The sequence below is a fragment of the Perognathus longimembris genome, chromosome 28, assembly GCF_023159225.1.
Source record: "Perognathus longimembris pacificus isolate PPM17 chromosome 28, ASM2315922v1, whole genome shotgun sequence".
In the NCBI taxonomy this organism is placed as follows: domain Eukaryota; kingdom Metazoa; phylum Chordata; class Mammalia; order Rodentia; family Heteromyidae; genus Perognathus; species Perognathus longimembris.
In genome coordinates this window covers 87,181,011-87,202,122 of record NC_063188.1, presented here as the reverse complement: position 1 = coordinate 87,202,122, position 21,112 = coordinate 87,181,011, and positions in this window count along the sequence as shown.

The following is a 21,112-nucleotide window of genomic DNA, read 5'->3' as shown; positions in this document are numbered from 1 at the left end:
GTTGTGAGGCTTGAACTCAGGGCCTGGGTACTGTTCCTAAGTGTCTTTGTGCTCAAGGCTAGAGCTCTACTACTTGAGCCACAGCACTACTTCCGGTTTTTGAATGGTTAATTAGAGATAAGAGTCTCATGGGGACTTTTCTGCCCTGGCTTGCTTAATACTGCAATCCTCAGATCTCAGTCCCCTGAGTAACTAGGATTATAGGTGTGAGCCACTGGCACCTGGCTTTGGCCTAAAACTTTGAACTTCTCAGTCTCTACATCCTCGCTAGGTAGAATAACAGGGATGAAACACGAATGCCAGGCTAGTGTCCATCACGTATCATCTTTGAACATTACTCCTAGTTTTACAGATCTTACTGTGCCTCCTGCATGTACTGAGCTCATGGTGCTTTTATTCTCCCTCTCTCTCTCATTCTCTCTCTCTGTGTCTCTGTGTCTCTCTGTCTCTGTTTCTGTCTCTGTTTCTGTCTCTGTCTCTGTCTCTGTCTCTGTCTCTCTCTCTCTCTCTCTCTCTCTCTCTCTCTCTCTCACACACACACACACACACACACACACGCACAGATGCACCTGCTTTATTCAGGCAGAACAGGAGAAAAACAGTGAGTAAGCCCAGGTAAACAGTGAATTGTCACGTGCAGAGCAGCTCCTTGAACATTGGCAAGCTTTAAAGCAGGAGCTGTTTTCTGTGGTCCCCTTGTAGCTTCCCATTGCCCTCTGCCTATTAGCAAAACTGAAACAAGCCATTTGGGTGGCTGTGACCAGATCTGGCTGAAGAAGTGCCCAGCTGTTGCTCTTTCCTCTCTCCAGTTTTCAGTCCCCATGATGTGGACTCATTATGGCTGTGATCGTTGCTGATGACATTAATGCACTGTGCTGCTTCTCCGTCGCACGTGCCATCTGCTCCCATCAGCCCTGTGGGGTAAGTGGTAGGTAATTGTTTCCCATTGGTAGTCCATTTTCCTCAGATAAAGGATGCGAGATTCAAAAATAAACATCCACTCTGAGTCATTGTGAGAAGGCTAGTGTGGATCTAGGGGCAGCCACCCCATCTACTGCTAGTAGTGGGTGAGGCTGCCTTCCCCGGAATTCAAGTCGAAGGGCAATTTGATTCATTAACAGTGACTCTGGGGGGAAGAGGGAGGTTCAGGGAAAGAGCAGACACACACAAAAAATTCCTGAGAGTTCTTCTACCCCAGCAGGGTCAATGCAAAAGAGAACGGGAGAGATGGAACGAGAAATTGGTGATTCATCAGCGAGGGCTGGAGAGTGGATAGGAATGAGAGATAAAAGCCACCTCCTCTGGCTCAGCATCCTCATTAGCTAAGGCCACGACTAACTCACCAAGGATCGCAGGATCCAGACGGCAACTGAAAATTGAACCTGCAGGTGAGCAAGCAAGACCGAGCTGGGAAGGCAGAAATGGACAAGCAGAAAGAGGAGAACGGGGCCAGCTAAAAAGCCTTGCTCCCAGAAATTCTCACAGGGTAGATTAGGAGTCTGATTTAGTTACATTTTTGCAGACTCCCAGGATGACCTATAAGGCTCTGGCTTTTTTTTTTTAAGGAAATTATATCCTGTGGTTCACTTTTAATCTATTTTCATTAAGCATTGCCATGATGTCCTTAGTTTGACCTTCACCTCCACTCAAAGGTCATCTCTGCACATATCAGTCATTGATTAAACAGATATTTATTGTGGTTCTGCCGGCTGCCAGGCACTATATTCTCTCGCAGGTTGTGATGGGCCTCTAGAGCTGGCCAGGTCATCTTGCACCAACCTGGATCTGCTCTGCTGCTCAGTCTCCTGATCTACAACTCTATAAGGAGGACTAGGATAATGAACTTCATTCAGTCTGTCCTTTCTTCCCTAGGCCCCTCTAACACCTTTTCTCCCCTGCTTTGACTAGCTGCTCCCCAACCACTTGACCCCTCTTACAGAACTGCCCACCCTCTCTGGGCTGGGTGAGGCAGCTTCCCTACCAGTGTATGAGCTGCACTTCCACCAAGGCATTGCCGTTCAAGTCAGGAAAAGGAAATTCCCTAACACTAGGCTTGCTCCAATCACAGCCAGGCCTGCTAATTGATTCATGTTATTTTATTTTCTGTACTGGTGGTTAGAGCCTCAAGCAATTTTATGCAAATTTATGAACCTTATGCAAATGAGGGCATCCCTAGACTAATTGCACACAAAATGGAAGCTTTGTGTGCACCTCCCCCATTCAACTGTGCCCTGACTCCTTCTCATTCCTTAAACAAGTCCCCAAATCCCACATCCCCACTTGCTACCAGATCAAGGGCCTTCTCTCTTCCCTGCATCCTGCTTCTTTACCATTTACAGGCTCCTCAGAGTCATTTTAGGAAGTCCTAGGGACAGTGTCAGCCCAGTTTGCAAGGGCTGCCAGCTGCCCCACATCCCAGGAAACCAGAGGTAGCTTGGGAATTACCCACCACCCCCAGCTTAGTTTGACTTTAAGACATTTGTTCTTATCCAGCCTCCTCTTTCAATCCTCCCAGGTGTGTTGAGCTAGCTCACGGCAGCCAGGAACCTGCTTGAGCCCCACAGATCTGGCCTACCATGGTTCCAGATACTTTGAGGGATCAAGTCTATCCCATTTCACTGAAAACTAATCCTCAAGAGGGTCTGCCTTATGTGAGTCCCCCCTAGAAACAGAACCCAAGGCATGAATTGTGTGTGAGACCCTGGAGTGTGTGGGTATTGCATGCCTGCTCACCTTGAGACAAGGGGGAGAACCTCGCACAAACTCCTTCCCTTTTACATGGTGGCAGGAATGGCAATTGCCCAAGCATTTGTGTGCAAGGGGTCTCCTTTCCTGTAAAAGCAAACCAACACTCAGCAAGTGGCTGATGGCTATGCTGGGACCTTGGGGGAGGCTGGCTTCATCTCCTACAGGGATAGTTCTTTGCTTGTTTAACTTAATTTCACTTTCACACTCCTGCCAGCAGTCATCTCCATTATCCTCAAGTTATAAATGCTGGAGAAATTTATCTCCTGCTTGCACATGATGAGATGATGTCCAGTGACCCTCTCAGATAGAGAAAGGAAAATAGGGCTCTGGTCTGGACTGCTTATTTTCCTGCCTGGCCAGCCACACATGCTATGCACTGAGACTTTGTCTCCAGCTGCTTCCCTGTCCCAGGCCAGGATGTTTCACTCCACCATTCTTTCATACAGCTAGCATTTCTCTTCCCTTACTTACATTTGTGCATGCTTCTTTTTACAAATTTCTTCAGAGGGAGGAGAGAGAGCACATATATTAGGGTGGGGATTGGCAAGCTTTATCATCCTCTCACTCTTTCTTCTCCCCTACTTTTCCCCTCCCTCCCTCCCTCCCTCCCTCCCTCCCTCCCTCCCTCCCTCCCTCCCTCCCTCCCTCCCTCCTTCCCTCCCTCCCTTCGTCTGTCCCTGGCTCCTTTTCCCACCTCCATTTCCCTTCCTCTGTCTTTGCTTACCCCCTTCACTTCAACTTCATCCTTCACGCCCTTACCCTTTCATCTCTCTACATCTCCTTAGCCTTCTCCTCTTCTTTCTCTTCCCTCCTGTTTCTCAACAACCCTGACTCACTGCCTCCTTTAGTTTCCCCTCTCCTTTGCAACCTCCCCTGCTGGCTCCCATTCCTCTTTCAGGCTTTCCAAACTTCCCTGTTCTCTTTCCTCTGGGCGGTCTGTCTTCATCTTCTGCTTCTTAATCCTCTCTTCGGTTTCCACCCCATCCTTTATCTCTTCCCGTCTCGCCTTCATCTTCATCTCTCCTTCCTTCTCACCCTCTTTATCCCTCACACTCCATCTCTGCCACCACCACTCCCACCCCTGTCCTGACTCCAGATGAGCCAAGGTCTGTCCCTGGCAGCCCAGAGCGAATTAGAGCGAGGCATGTCTGCATCACTGTCTGCACAATAGGGAGAAGGTGACTTGTCATCTCAAGACAGTGCTTCCTGCCATTCTCTGTCAGCCGAGAATCAGGGAACAGGAAGGGAGGCTCAGGTGGCCTGGCATCCGAGTATTGCAGCGACCCGTTCCCGGGGCTTCCAGGGTCCTTGCAGAATCAGGAAGCAGTACCCAGATCTACCTGGGAGTGGCAGTCTCGCTCGGGGTCGGGAAAGCACGGAGTTGGATGGGCGATGGAAACAAACGGCTCGGAGTGAAGGAATCATTTTGTCTTGATTCGTGGGAACAGCCTGATGTTAGGCAGCCCAAATCACATTGAAGGATCTGCGGCCCTGCGCGCGTCTGCAGTCTGCCAGAAGACAGAAGTGAAGGGCGATGCCTGGCATTCTCGCCTGGGGCTCACCCTCGCTGCCCTTTGACCAGGCAGCGAGACCTCAGGCCCTCACTTCCCTTAGGTTCTCTTTATCCAGCCAGCCCAGACTTCCCCTGCCCATTTCCTCACTACTGGGTAAGTCGCAGCGGGAAGGGGACCCTAGTCCCGTGCCTCTTCCCAGCTTCTCCTCTGCAGGCCCAACTAGGTTCTCATAAGTACTGGATTTTCAACTTCCTTTCTTCATTTCTTGTTTCCCGTTAGAAACCTCCTACCCTCTTTTGAATTTTATTCCCTTCTTCTACGGCTGGAATTTGTCTCCCAGGACAGATCCACTCTTGTTGCTCACAAAAACCTCTGTGGAGTTCCCACAATTTAAGAATTATTTCCATGTGAGTTACCTCACTCTAGTAGTCAAAGCAGCCTTTAGCCCCATTTTACAGATGAAAGAAATTAAGACTGCATTCTCCCTCTGATACATTATCTCTCAGGACTACATTGGAAGGTGGGACTATTCAAATGGGAGAGATGTACTCATCCAGGAGAGTACTGAGGTAGGTATGGAGATTGAGCTGCCAGGATAAATCAAGTAGTAGTGAAGAAGATGCCTATTCTTCCCTATGGAAACCCATGGAATTACACACATGCACACACACACACACACACACACACACACACACACACACTCACTCCTGGAAGCATGCCTAGGAGATAAGCAGAGCCTCGAAAAACACAAACACATTTTTATTTCCTCCCAGCATAACTGTGTGTCCTTTCTCTTGTTCCTGCACCTTTGCCAAACTAATTTAACTAAGGTAGTCTATTAGATACTCAGAGGAGCCTGAAGCAAATTTGAGTCAGCTCAGTTGTTCTAGTCAAAGCTGCCAGACATTTTCAAGTTTGGCCCAAATCCTAGCTGACATACACTTGACCATAGACCAGGAGCAGCCTCACGAAGCCCCACTAAGCCCAACTCGGTAGAACTACACACAGTACTTTACTTTGTGATGTTTGTGTAACTGACTGATGCAGATAAGAAGGAAAGTCTTATTAGAAGCATCAGAAGGGCTGGACATCTCACTTTGAACAATAGCTTGACAGAGTTGGGGAAGAAGGATGAAAAATCACAGGTTATAGCTTGCCTGGTGCTTTTACAAGCACTATTAACATCCTAGGACATAAGCTAGGAAGCTGTTTTATTCCTATTTGCTAGAGGAAAAAGCTGAGACTCAGGAAACTTGTCACTCACCTAGTGATTCAGTAGCTAGGAAGGGATAAAGGCAAGACTGCAGCCAGACTGTATGGTTGTAGCTCCATGCTTTTGCCACACTCTGTTCTGAACATTCAGTTTGTGAGAGTACAAGCTATAAGTATTCTTGCTGCTGCTAGGAGCCAGGTAGAAGGGAGTACAAGACCCCATGGGCAAGCTCCTAAGGGAGCATAACTGGAAGGGAGAGAAGGAAGAGGAGCAGATATGAACTTACATGTAATTACCATTTGCTGGTGAAACAAAAAGAAGAGAGCAGGCACTCTGCTAAAAACAGAGAGCTACATCTTCTAGTTCCTTAGGATCTGGCCAGGCCCCTGGGAGGGCACAATTGAAGGGCAGAACCTTGTCCTGTTCAGGGAAACTGACTAAGGAGTGTTATCACTATAAAGGATTTAATGCCCATGCTTTAATCCCAGCACTCAGAAGGCAAGGTGCAGGAGGTTCTCAAGTTTGAGGCCAGCCTAGGATACATCACAAAACCATACTCCCAAAACCCACTAACAAAATAAATAATATTTATTACCATGTGTCTCATATTGTGTGCAGTTTTCTCATTTTACATGTAAGGAAATTGAGGCACATCACCAGTAAGTTGTAGAACCAAAACATGGGCAGACTGGCCTCAGAATGTGGCTTTAACTTTAATACCACATTAGCAATGACCTCTCCCTCCATCTTAGTGTTTTGCTTCTCAGGATGCTCCAAGAGGCTCAAAGGATGGGGACAAAGACATCCAGGGCCTTACTAAAAATTGCTATAGAAGCAATCTCATATTCTGATGACTTCTTTCTACCTCCTCCTTGCATGGGTGCACTGTGTACCTGCAAGTTCGAGGGTCTCTGGTCCTGCCTGCTGGTTCTGGCTGTACCTCAAACCCTCTGAAACCTATTTTCCTCCATGAACAGGAAGAAAAATATGTGCATTTCTTTTCTCCTTGGCACTTGTCTTGGTAGCCCCTCTCCCCACTGATCTATGCAGCCTTTTTGTCCATGTGGATGACCGTGTAGCTTACAATGATGGTCACTTTTGTTGCAAAGGAAGGTCATATTCTTAGTAGTCTTGGAGCCAAGACCTTCTAAGGTCCCATCTCAATTAGGTACTAGTAACAATAGCCATTACACATTGGGAGCAATTGAGAGAGAGGAGAGAACGGTTTATTCTTCTAGTCCATCTTCTCTTGGAGTCCTAACTCAATTAGCAATTAGCCCCAGTTGAAGTAGAAGCAAAATTTAAGAGCTGAGAACATAGTAAGAACATGTTCCTCTGTGTGTCTGTATGTGTGAACACAGCCTTGATGTGGAGTATATCTGCACATTCTTGTCTACAACAGGGCTGTTTGAGATGGTGCAGGTGGCTGACTGACCCCAGCTTCATGGACCCTTCTATATCCACTGTTCCCAGAACTGAGCAGTGATACTCTGGGCTTCCTTCACAATATTTTGTCCACTTGGAGGATCTAGAGAGATCCACACTGAAAAGAAAGGGGAGAGGCTGCTGGAAGCAAAACACTTCCTGTTTCACTGGGTAACTGAGAGAAGAGAATGCCATTTTTGACGCAGGAATCATGAGGAATGATAGACTTCCCCATACCTTGTCCCCTTTGATTTCTGGAAGCTTGAAGAAAGAAAAATTGGTATGGAATTAGAGGCCTTTCCTAAGAGGACATGAAGCAGAAGCTACTGTAAATGACGCCTTTGGCTCTGACCTCCAAGGCAGCTGGCTCAGCAGGAAACTGACAGAAGTAGAGGAAGTGGGATAATGTAGAAGGATCCTAATTGTATACATGCTGGTTTCCAGTGGCCTGGAAAACTTCTCTACAAGGGCCAACTTCCCTATTGCCAGCCCTGTTCCTGCTGTCCCTGGATGGACTGAGTACTGACTCCCTCATGGGCCTAAGCCACAGACTACATTCTCCCAATGAGGGGCACCATCATTGTAGTACAGGGATGAGGCTACTTCTTCCCCAAGAATGCAAAATTGGGTCCAAGGCATCAGTCCTTTTCCTAGCATGATGGTATGCTCACAAAAGGAAAATGACCATCTTTGGTACACAGGCTGGGCATTGGCAGCTGCATGCTTCTGAAAGGCACAGACATGTGTGCGGCCCCCAGAGCTCCATCTTCTCCAAGCTTCAGCACAAACACTTCAGCTATTAGGGAAGTATAAGAAGACGACAGAGCAGCCTCTGCAGGTTTCCTTTCCAGGAAGAGAGGAAAGCCAGGGCCATCTGTGTTTGAGACTTCCATTCACTCTTGTGAGTCAGAGCTTGGAGTTTCTATAATAGGGATGCTTCCCGGGGCTGGGGTCCCCCACATCTGTGTTGCTAGGCTTTTCGAGAAAGGAAGTTTTGGCTATCATTGCTTATTGTTTTCTTGCTTTCTTTCAGGGAGCCTTTCCTCAATGTCCCTTTACAGGAAGGATGAAAGATGGAGTGTTCTAAAAAGACCATCCTAAGCAAGGCCCCCTCCCCAGGCCATTGCTCACTGAAGTTTCCAAAAGAATTTTGTATGACGTTCAAAGAAGATTTATTTGAGGTAGCTTAAGGTGAATGAGGTTTCTCCTTGTCTCCCATTTCTCCGGGGAAAGGGTTCCAAACCTGATCAGAACACCTATGTGCCCATGAGATAGTTAGGAAGCTTTAGGAATGGGCTTCTGTCTAATTTGCACAAAGCAATCCCCCTCAACACACACACACACACACTCTCCTAGCACAGACTCCAGGCCCAGTCTAGCCATTGTGGCAGAAATTAAACCCAGCACACTGGGAAGAAGGAAGTATCTCTTCCTTCTTGGCTCCTGTATCTATGAATGCTGTTTTGATTGGGTCTAGAAGCCCTCGAATTATTCCAAGTGTCATTACAAGCCTGTGTCTTCCCTGACCTGTAGTTGGTTACATTTTCTGCTTGCCAGGTGAGACGGGGCAGTCAGACATGCACTGACCTGCTTATAGAACTCAGACCTCCTCCCATCTGTGGGGTTCCGGGAAGGCACCATTTTCATATTCTCTGGCAATAACTAATTAGTGTTATAAAGCTCTTTGAAATATGAAGTGCTGCATGATAATATTTGTAACAAGCCTGATTCTTTCCATTTTGCATAAGGGAGAGCGAGTAGGTTTAACACCCTTGAAGGGGAATTGTGAAAGACAATCCCCTTTCCCTGATCTGCCTCAGATTCTTGTTGATCAAGTGGCTCAAGGGAAGGGCACTGAGCTTTGGCGACTGTCCTGGAAAAGCAGCCCACTAGCAAAGCAGCACTTTCACACCTGCCCTCTTCTGATCTACCCCCATCAGCTGCTTCTCAGCTGCTGACTTGCCCTCCCTTGCCTGGGGAAGGGGTGAGGATGATGGATGGAAACAGGAGAAGAGAAAGGTGGAGTTAGGGCAAGGAGAACAAGTTGGGCTCGTGGTATCCTTAATGTGATTTAGAATTTCATATTAATATATCATCTTGGAAAAAATTAATGAGAAACGTGAAGAAAATAGGATAATGAATATGATAATATATGGGGAGTGCTCTGGGCTTCTTGGAACAAAGGTGCAAGGAATTATTGCTGTGATTTTCTCACGGTGCATATATATTTTTATTAAACTCTAAAAAAATTGCCAGTAGACTCACTTCTTTGCAAGGTATTAACACCCCGCAGAGGAGTCGTTCTTCAATTAGTTCTCTGAGCTGAAGCCCAGCTCATGGCTGTTTTCTCGTGGCTCTTCTGGAGACTTCCAGCTTAAGGGACATGGAAAGTAGATTAGAAGAGTCAGCAGCTTCACTCAGAGTAGCCACAGCATATGTACCTGAAGATATGGCTTCCTGGACAAATGGGGATCAGGAGGATGGTGAGGGCAGGGGAAGGGGGAGTTGAATGTCAACCATCACTAGAAGTCAGGACTTAGATGGACGAAAATTTGGGGGAACCCAAGGGAAACAGAAACCTACTTGTGTTCAATCTATCAGCTTCATTCTTGTACTCAAGGGAACACTCAAGTCAGATGTCTTTTTGATGATATAAATGTAATTCTATATAAGTTCCCAGGTGGAAGGGAATGTTCTGAGGCGCCTTGCCAAGGGACCATAGAGATTAGAGCTGAAAGGACAGTGACAATCACAATCTACTTGTCATTTCTCTATACAGATGCTCTTAATGACAATGGCTTTAGAGCCCAATAAGCACATTGCTGTATGTTGAAAATGTCACAAAATGCATTGGATGCACCTAACCTATACCACACCTTTAGCTGAGCCGTACAGCACACAGTAGAAAATCAGTAGTTTCTCCTCATGATCACAGGGTTGATCAGGAGTTTCAGTCAGTCATTGCCCAGCATCAAATCACCAGATACCTCCCACCAGGAAAAGGTCAAAATTCAAACTCTGAAGCACGAGTGTTACTGAATGTATACCACATACACATTGTGGTTTAGCCAAAAATCTTGTAAGTGAAACCATTGAAAGTTTGGGACATCCTGCATTATTTTTCCCCAAATTTTGTCCCTGAACACAGAATTAACATCATGAAGAACATGCTAGAAATGTACCAAGACCCTCCTTAAGCCCCACTGAGCATTGGGACCAGGCAAGCTATCTTTAACAATTTCCCCAACTTGCTTAAGCTAGAGTGCCCTGGGGCTGCAGTGAGCACTCCACAAGAAGCTAAGAACTGTCTCACTCCAGGAGCAAGTCAAGGGGATCCTGGACCTTGGTAAAAACATATGAACTAGTATAGCAGCTAAGTGGGTAGCAGGTAGGTCTGGGATATTGAATGTCAGATGTCACAGGTTATGTTTCCCAGAAAGAAGAGTGAGATGTTTAGCATGTGGCATGCTCATTAGGATGGGTCTAAAAAGGAGGAGGAAAGTGTAGGAATAATAAAAGGTAATGCAGGTCCAAAGAGGGACAGCCATGAGGGGCTCTAGAGTGCAAATGCCTTATCTGAATTTCAATGAACTGAGTAAGGACAGCCAGATCTCTTTGCTTCTTTCCAATCAGTTAAGTATGGTCCAGCCTAGGAGGAGCATGGCATTGGTCATGGCTCTCTCAGCACTTGAGACCTACCCTGAAATGACTGCGAGCTGAAAGTTCTCCAGGGACTCCTCTGAACATCTGAGCAACAAATCTTTCTTTGGAAGGAGATCTTGGTGGCACACAAAAGCACCCACAATAGAATTTTAGTTGTTGTAGATAAACAGGAAACTGAAGTAAATGTCTATCTGCTCACATCACCTTGTATGTAGGCCATGTCTCTCACTTCTGTCTGCATCCTTCAGCCACTTCATTTGCAAAGACTGACACCTGGGATCCAGCCAGCATCTACACTACACAAAGCTGGCATCCAATAGAGAAGCTGCCCAGAACATTGAGGGCTTGGGTTTCAGAAGGCCACAGGCCTAACTCATGGCTCTGCCATCACTGATTGTCCTTAATCCTATTTCCCCTCCTCTTTGAGTCTGTTTCTCAGTACAAAATGCTATGAGTTTTTGATATGGTTGAAGCAGACCTAAGAAAATGCAAATGTCTTAATTCTTCCTATAATACTTATAAAGACCAACAATAAATATATTAGGCTAGAGATCCTTCCCTGCCATCCAGGAGTTGAAAATCTAATGGGGAATCTGTAAGTTCAGTAAACGAAGGTTTAACTACACATCATGGTAAGGAACAGAATTATCAAAGATAGGAAGGGATCTAATTTAGATCTGACAATGGGGAAAAAAAATCTTTCCACTCTCCAGAAGAGCCTCCATGGCTTTCCAGATGTGACAGTAAGCAAAAGAATGAAGGGTGAAGTGTTTTCTAGGAAGAATAGAAAATTCTTCTGGAGCAGAGATGGCAGCAAGTGTAAGGGCCCTGAGTCAGAAAATGGATTGGTTGTCAAGAAATCAGGGTGGGGACGGACAATAGAAGATGAATTAAGAAGTTTTGTGGATTAATGAAATGGAAAGACATTGAAACATTTTAACTAGGAGAGTGAGAATAGCCCTTAATGCTGCCTGGAAAGCAAATGTAAGCTCAAGAGTGAGAGTAGAAAGATACCAGTGGTTCATGTCTATACTTCTAACTATTCACCAGCAAAAAAGATCTGATGATCTGATGATCACCAGCAAAAAAGTCCATAAGACTATTATGTATAATTAACTACCAAAAAGTTGGCAATGATGCCATGGCTTGAAGTGGTAGAGCAACCCTTGAGCATAAAAGCTCAAGGACAGTGCCCAGACCCTGAGTTCAAGCCCAGGACTAGCACACAGACAGAAAATGAGAGTGGTGAGTAACTATCGCTATGTCCTGGCAAAACATGATATGGCTGGGACTAGATGGTGTCATGGAGGTGGAGAATTGTGTGCTGGTTTGAGCACACAGTTGTAAGGAGAAGGGACAGGATGTGGATGGTTGTTTGGAAGTGAGGGGTGATGGTAACAAAGACATATTCAGCTCATTCATTTCTGGCTTGAGCACCTGAGTAGATGGGAGCAGAGGAAATAGTAAATCAGCAGCTAATATTCCTTGAATCCCTACCATGGGCCATTGCCAATCTAAGCACTTTATGCCCATTGTTTCTGTTATTATGAAGTACATGAAGATATTCTCATTTTGCATGCCAGGTGATGAAAGACTAGAAAGATCATATAAGGTATCCTCAGTCATATAGACAGGAAGGAGTAAAAGCAGGTTTGGAAGCAGGCAGTGCAGATTTGGGGACTGAACTTGGACACTGTATCTTTTGCTGCCCTTCATGAGACCAGCCGATGCTAAGCAAGAATCTACAGGACCCACAAGCAGGTTCATATACATCACCTCTGTTCTTCCTGCAGTTCTTATTGTATCGAAGGGGAACCCCGTGGTCTCCCAACTCAAAAAGGGATAAAGCAGCATTTAAACTCATATCTCTCTGCCTCCAAAAACCCTCTGCCACCACCATGCTGTCCTTTTCCCCAAAAGCATGCAATGTCTTTAAGAGTATATAAAACATCTTTCATGTATTCCATTCCAATATCCAGTTTTGTTTTGTTTTGTTTTGTTTTGTTTTGACCAGTCCTGGGCGTTGGACTCAGGGCCTGAGCACTGTTCCTGGCTTCTTTTTTGCTCAAGGCTAGCACTCTGCCACTTGAGCCACAGCGCCACTTCTGGCCATTTTCTGTATATGTGGTGCTGGGGAATTGAACCCAGGGCCTCATGTATACGAGGCAAGCGCTCTTGCCACTAAGCCATATCCCCAGCCCCCAATATCCAGTTTTTAAGCATCTAATAATAATAGGAACACAGCAGATACCTGTTTTTCCTCCTGCCCATCCATTCCTTCTCTCTCAAAATCTTGGAATTGAAAACTTTATAACGTATCCATCTATCCATCTCCCAGTGTGCGCATCCAACTAGCCAGCAGTTCCTGAGTCTTAGACATGTGCCTAGGCATGCTCTGGATGCTAGGGTGCATTGCAAATTTAATATATTTCAGTGCTTCTGATACAGGATTTTACAATGCACTTGGAGAATAGTAAGTAGTATTTATATAGCTCCTTTTGGTCTCCCTGGCACCTTCGTGGTTTTTATATGCATTTGCTGATGAGGAAATTGAATTCTGCCAATAACAGCAAGCCTTCGGAAGAGAATCTTGAGCCCCATAAAGGCACAGAGTCTGGCTGACACCTTGACTATAGCCTTATGTGCTATGAGCAGGGGACTCAATCAAGCTGGGTTCAAACTCCTGAATCATGGAAACATGAAAATATTCACCTGGGAAGCCACTAAGTTGATACTAGTGAGGAATACAGCACCAGAAATGAATCCTGATGTCCAAAGCAATAGATCCTATCTTAGATGACATTTTTTGAAGAGTATAGCCTAATAGTCCAGATGGACTTACTTGTGACTCCTTGAAAATAGAGGATAGTGATTGACAATCATGACACTGATTTCCAAAACTTAGTCATAAAGGTGATGTGGTTGCTATCATGTTAGTGAAACATTTGTACTTGGAGCCCTTCACTTCCAGGGATGAGATCCAAGAATTCTGAGACTTCTATGTTGTCAAGAATCCCAGGTTCAATGGAGAGGCCTTACATAGGCACTCACTGGTTAGCTGTCCTAGCCCTCCACTTATCCCAGGCTTAGCACATGTGAGAAAGCAGACTTTTCAATGATGCCACTGAATCTGTCCCAGCTATTCAGACCTTCGAGTTGAGCTTCCAGACATCCTGGACCAAAGGCCAGCTACCCCAATGTGCCCTAACCCAGGTCCTGACCCACACTGATGAAGAGCATTAAAAAATCGCCATTGTTTGGTTCTATAACAATACTCACTAGAGAACATTGACAAAAGCCAAATCTATCAGGTAGCAAACTAAGTCCTGTCTATTCTATGGTGAAGAACTTCAAATTCACATGACAAAGAGCACAGAGATATATCATTCTAACATTGGAATGGCCTTCAGGATGGGGAGTAATGCCACAGTTACCATAAAATGTTCTGTCCATTTCTGCTGAGAATTCCATTGAAGCCCAAAAAAGTCTCCTGTTTTGTCCATCTCACACAGTGCTTTAGTGTCCTGGTATCAGAATCACAGTTAAAGGGCACCCAGGACTATGTACAGCTGTGAATATTATGGACCTTGGGCTGGAACTGATTGAATGAACTTGACCTGAGAATGACCTCAGTAAAAGAGAGACTCAGTGAATGTAGACCATGAACAATTTCGTTAGTTTTTAAGAATCCCGAGGCTGAAACCTGCTGAAATTGTTTCACCATATAGGTATTTATTGGACTTCAACACCCTATGAATCTGTTTTGTGGTTGTTCACTCATGATGGGTGACCATTTTTTAAAGACTATTAATGTAATATGCAAAATCATATTTGTTACATTTATACATAGTTATATCATACAATTTCAGTATATAGAGGCACTCAGAATATATATTATTTACAAGCATTACTGTGGCTCAGGTTGGTTAGAAAGGCTTGGAGTGAGAGCATGTTTGTAAAGTGCCCTGGGGTCCTCTGGGATGAGGGCAGCTATGTAAGTGTAAGTCATTATCATTAAATGAAACTTCCTTACTCCGATTACTGACAGCCCAGAAGAGATTCTCTACCCTCCTAGCTCTGTGCATAACCTGGTAATGCCAAGGATACTGTATAAGAAAGGAAGAGGACCCCAGAAGGCCAAAGGGGGCCAGCATAGTATGTTCTGCCTATAATTCTAGATTCAAGTTAAGTGTAGTTGTAGTATAGCATACCCTAAAAATCTTATCCTTCCTTCTTTCCTGAAGATCCCCCAAAATGCTATTCAGTCTACTTGACTCTGAGGCTGGGTGAGATCCTACAGGTATGGAAAGATGTCTGAAATCTAGCCCTTGGGACACTCCACTGAACTTTAAGTGACCTCCAAATCCAAAGGAGGCCCCTATATGACCGAGAGTTCCTCACTTTTATTGGGGTATAACTGGGAGGCCTTAGAACCTTAGGCTTGCTACAGTGAAATGAATTTCCATGTCTGAGCCATGGCCTTGTAACTGTAATAGATGATAAAACTAAAAAGATGGGTTGAAGAAACCCTTGTGTGTTGTAGTCCTTTTCCTCAGAGAGTTGCATGGTAGGTTCAAGTGTACATGCATGTGACAATGGCTATACAGCTACCTATATTTTTTCTTTTCTAGAAAGGACACTTGCAATGAAGAGGTCTTTAAAAATGTGCTGACAGTAGTTTTTTGTATTTCAGAACAATGAGAAGAAATCTACATCCTCCATCTCACTTGACCCTTCTAACATCTCTGTGAAGCTGGTATCCTTGTCTCACTTCCATTTTATAGGTGTGGGCACAGAGACTCAGAAGGTTTGAGTAAGTGGACCAAGACAATATGTGGAGAGGATTAGATCTAGCATCCAGGCCTTTGGATATAGGATAAAGAGCCAAGCGAGGATTTGTACAGCAAAAAGGAATCTACCTTTCTAATTTTGCCTTATAGAGAACAAAATCTGAATAGAGAAAGCTATTGTACTGGTTATCTAGCTGTACAACAAAGTACCCCAAACCTAATGGGAGTAATGTAGTGGTGATCATTCCATTTTATCATCAGCTTTCATGGTTCTGGGGTGACTGGGCTCCGTGATGTAGACTTTAAAGTCTTTCATGCAGTTGCAGGTAGCTGGCTAGAGGTGGGGACATCGTTAAGACTCTCACACCTAGAGTTTGAGAAGACTCAAGTCCCTGGGGCTCCACAGTTGGGTTCCTAGTTTCTCTATGTGGTCTTTGTGTGACCTCTTTGGCAGGGTGGCATTGGGAGAGCTGGATTTCTTACATGGTAGCTCAGGGTTCCCAAGGTGAGGATCCCTTGACAGGGAGCCAGGTGGAAGCTGTGTGACTTATGAGTTAGCCTGGAAAATCACACAGTGTCATTTTTGGTTGCTTTTGTAACTGTTTGTTAGAAGTGAGTCATGAAGGCCAGCTCATATTGAAAGTGAGAGGAATTAGGCTTTATTTTTTCATGTTTTTAAACCATCACAACTCTATTTAGACCACTTTTCATGGACCCTCCTTTCAGGATCCTCATCAGGATGCAGACAGTGGTTACTGTTCCCCCCCCCCTTCCCCCACCCCTTCACCTGCCTCCTTTAGCCTGCCAAATTACCAGTAACCCCTGTGTGACGAGGCACAGGCTAGCATACTACAAGACACCAAAAGCCTGTGGCCAGGCAGGGATCTCACGGTGACCTGCTTTGCTTTATGAACCACAGTAACCTTTAGCAACAACCCTAGTGACAGATGATCCCAGAAAACTGTTCTGGGGAGTGGCCACCCCAGAAGACAGTCCCTGGCTGGGACTGCTGAGAAGGTGTGTTTGCCTTTTGGTGGAGATACTTTAAAACCCCAGCGTCTCCGTTTCATTTTGAACCTGACAGATAAAAGGCCGACTTTGACTGAGAATATTAACTTTCTGGCTCCCGCCCAAGAAAGCTGAACAGATGAGGAAATAATATAAAATAAAAGGCGTCTGCAAACACTGATTGTCGGCTGCTTTCCATAAAATACGCCCACTGTTATGTGTAACACTCTCCCAGGCTTTCATTTCTCAGCCCCCTCCCTTCTCCTTTGCTCCTGGTGTTGAAGGAACTGCCTTCTCTTATTTAGGCAAAAAGACAGTCAGAAAGAGAGGAAGAGTGGTATGAAACAAGAAAAGACCCCAGCTCCTCTACAAGACTTGCCAAGCAGGTGTGCCCCCCAGACAAAAGCTCCTAGTTCCTGGAGTAGCCTAGGAGCACCCAGTCCCTCTACCCCTCCCCAGGGCCTATTCAAAGATGCACACAGGCACCAAGAGCAATGGCTCTTAGGAAGGGGCTTCTGGCTGCTGGTTGAGGACAGGCAGGGTTGGGCCTTGCAACCATGCATGGACTATCATAGACTTCCCACTAGACAAGGGAATGCTGGGGCACCAGCTGTGGGAAATACTCTGCCTGGGCAGTCTGTACCCACTCTGCAGCTGCTCTCTGGTAGCTGCCCCTTCAGCATAACTATTGTCTTAGTTTGTTCAAGCTTCCCTAGCCAGATCTCTCACACTGGGTGAGTTAGCAACAGAAAGTCTGAGATCAGAACATGTGCAGTGTTGGTTCTTTCTAGAGGTGGTGAGTGAAAGATCTATTCCAGGCTTTGGCATGTAGATGGCTGTCTTCCTCAGGGAACTTCACAATGCGCTTCCTCTGTGACTAGCTATGGCCAGACTCTTTGTCATAGTAATACTAGAATCCACTCTCAAGGCCTCAGTTTACTTTGATTGCCTCTTGTAAAGATCCTGACTCTAAATATGGTCATATTCTGAGGTATGAGAGATAAGGATTTCAACATGTGAATTTGGGGGAAGACACAATTGAGCCCATAGTAACTCCATATCTCCTAAATAGAAATAGCAATAGGAGCCTGCTCACCTGATGGGCACAACTCATGGTGTGCCATCCTGCCTTGGTCTGACATTATGCTTGGTTGTCTCTGCCCTTTGTTTTCATCCTTTATCACCTGGTCAGTGGAGGTCCAGAGCTCATAAGCTCTGAAATTAAGAGATTCTTTGAGTACTGGAGAGCATTGATTCTCTATACCACGATTTCAGCTATTGCACAGCTGACCTGATTCATGAGGGACAGACCCTGAACTCTCTAGAAAGATAAGAACACTGTTGAGCATGGTGGGACATCTATAATCCCAGCACTTGGGAACTACATGGGTTACACTGAGATATTTTGTCTTACTAGAAAGATAGATAAATAGACAGACAGACAGATAAAATTACTAAAGAAAACAGGATAGACCCATCTGTTCTGGACACTGTCCACAAATGGCTAGCATAGCAGACAGAAACCCTGGCACTGACTAGATGTAGGATATGAGGTGAACAGTCATAGTTCTCCACAATACATTTTAACCCATAGAATGAAGAACAGGAAATCTGACAAGCTGTTATTTGAAACCCCATCGAAGGTCCAGGAGTCTTCTAAAGTCTGGCCTTTTCGGTTTGTGGGCCCAGTGAGGATAGCTGTCCATAGCACAATGTGGGGATGTGGGGGGGAGGTGACCTCAGAGTGAAAGATCAGAAGGCCCTTGAAGCTGAAAAGTATTAAATAGGACCAGTGCCCACTCCTTGTAATTTTACCAAAAATTAGTTGCCCATAGTACTGAGTTTATTTCTGGATGATATATTCTCTTCAATCCACTTACATATGTACCCTTTTGCCAATATCATACTGTCTCAGTTTCTCTAAATATAGAGCTATGCTATGAGTTAGCTATAGAGCTATAGTTAGCCATATTTGATTTGAATATGCTTTAAAAATAAATGATGTGATTGTGGTGGGGCAGTACTAATACTGAGGATTGAACTAAGGACCTCACAAAGGTTCTACTATTTGAGGCATACTCCTAATCCTTTTGTTTATATTTTCATTTCAAAATAAGGTCCTGCTAATTTTGCCCAGGCTGGCTAGAAAGTTGCCATCCTCATACCTCTGTAGCTGGGATTACAGGCATAAAACACCACTCTCAGCTGTTTATTTTTTATATTTTCAAATTTGTTTATCTCTTCTATCTTCTTTTGCCTTTCTATGTACATTTTCAAATCAGATTATTTTTTGATTGGCATTGAATTAAGTCTGCAAATCATTTTGGCAAGAATTTACTTCACTATGTTGAGCTTTAATAATTGTTGGCCATAGTATATCCTTTTTCCATGATAACTCACTTTTTCTTCATGTTTTAACATCTTCTTCAACACTGTTGTTTTGTTCTTATCAATCAGCTCCGGTAAATATTTTGTTACATTTATGCCTAAGTAGCTCATTCTTTTGGAGCCATTATAAATTATGTTGCTCTTTTAAATCTTGCCTGAGTTTTGTTTTGAACTTATACCAGTAAATTGCTAAAGGTACCTCTGTTTTGTATTTGTGGATTTCTAATTTCCTAGTGTTGAATTTGGAGGGACAATAATAGTCATCCTTGCCTTGTGTGGGAAAAGCATTCCAATTTTTACTATTAAGTATGGTGTTCATTGTAGGGTTTATTTTAGCTGCCCCTTATGGGGTTGAGAAAGAGCTCTCCCATTTCTAATCTGCTGAGAGTGTTTTCCCCTAAAATCATTAATAGATATTGAATTTATCAAGTGCTTTTATTGGCATCTATTGATATGACATTTGAGTTTTTTTTCCTTCCCGAAAACTGTCAATATTATGAATTAAATCGATTCAATTTTTAGTATTACATTTCTGGGATAGACCCAACTTGTTTGAGTTACTGTTTTATTTATATACAGATGTGTTCAAGCTTCTAATCTTTAACTGAAGATGTTTGTATACGTTCACGAGAAATATTAGTGGGCTGTTTTCTTTCCTTGTAATCACTTTGGTTTGGTATCAGGGTAATGTTGGCCTCATAAAATGAGTTGGGAAGTGCTCCATCTTCTACTGTTTTCTAGAAGAGATTATACAGAACTGATGTCATTTCTTCTATAAGTGTTTGGTAGAATTTGCCATCTGGGCCTAGAGATTTTTCTTTTTGGAATGTTTTGAAGTATAATTTTAATTTCTTTAATAGCTAAATGTCTGTATAGCTTATTTATTTCATTTTGAGTTTTTCTCATCTGTAATTATTTTTCTTTTTTTTCTTTATTGTCAAAGTGGAGTACAGAGGGGTTACAGTTTCATATGTAAGGCAGTGAGTACATTTCTTATCCAACTTGTTACCCATTTCACATAAGTTGTCAAATTCATGTCTATAGTTGCTCACATTATTCCTTTATTCTCCTTTAAATATTAGAAAGCTCTAGTACAAGAATTCCTCTTTCCTTCCTGATATTGATAATTCTATCTCTCATCACTCTCTCTAGAGAGTTACTATAAATTTTATTGATATTTTCACAGCATCAGTTTTTGGGTTGTTTGATTTTATCTGTTATTTATTTTTTATGTCATTGATTTCTACCTTTTATTATTTCCTTCCTTTGACCTGATTGGCTTTTCTCCTTTTTAAACTAGTTTCTTTTTTTTCTTTATTTCTTGTCAAAGTGAAGTACAGAGGTGTTACAGTTTAATATGTAAGGCAGTGAGTACATCTCTTATCCAACGTGTTAATGATAGAAGCAATTAGCTACTATTTGAGGCCTTCTTTCTTTTCCTACTATAAGCAGTTAATACTACAAAATTTCCTCTAAACACTGTTATTGAGAAGTAGCACCAATTTTGATAAGTTGCATTTTTATTTTTGATCATTTGAGAATCCCTTTAAAAATTTCCTTGTTGTTTATTCTTTAATTCACAGATTGTTTGAGTGGGCTGTTAATCTTCCCAGTGTTAGAAATTTCCATGTTACCCTTCTAGTATTGATTTCTAGTTAGATTCCATACAAATTAAGGAGCACGAATTGTACAATTTCAATTATTTTAAGTTTAAGATATGTTGTACATTGCCTGCTATAGTGACTGTTTCATGTTCACCTGAGAAAACGTGTATTCCGCTGTTGTTGGGTGAAATATTCTATAAATGTCAATTAGATCCAGTTGGTTGGCATTACTGTTTAGTTCTGTTATATGCTTGCTGATTTTCTGCCTACCAGTTCTATTTATTACTAAGAAAGGAATGTGAAAAGTTTCTAACTATAATTGCAGATTTGTCTCTATTTTTTTCAATTCTGTCAATTTTTGATGCATGTAGTAGAATTCTTTTGTTCAGTACATATGCATTTAGTCCTATTATGTCTTCTTAGTGAATTGATCCTTTTACTGTCATGTAATATCCCTCTTGATTCTGGTAATTTTCTCTGCTCTAAAGTTTTCTTTGTGCTATAGTAATAAAGTTACTTCATCTTTCTTTTGATTATTGCATCTTTTTTGTTCCTTTCATTTTTTAATTTAACTGTATCAGTAGGTCTGAAATGAGTTTCTTGTAGACAGTTTATAGTTGGGTCTTGATTTTCTTTTATTGACAAATTTTATCCACCATTCTTTTATTCAGATGTTCAGACCATTTACATTAATGTCATTATTAATATGTTTGGATTAATTCTACTGTTTTTTATTTGGTTTGTGTTTGTTATATCAAT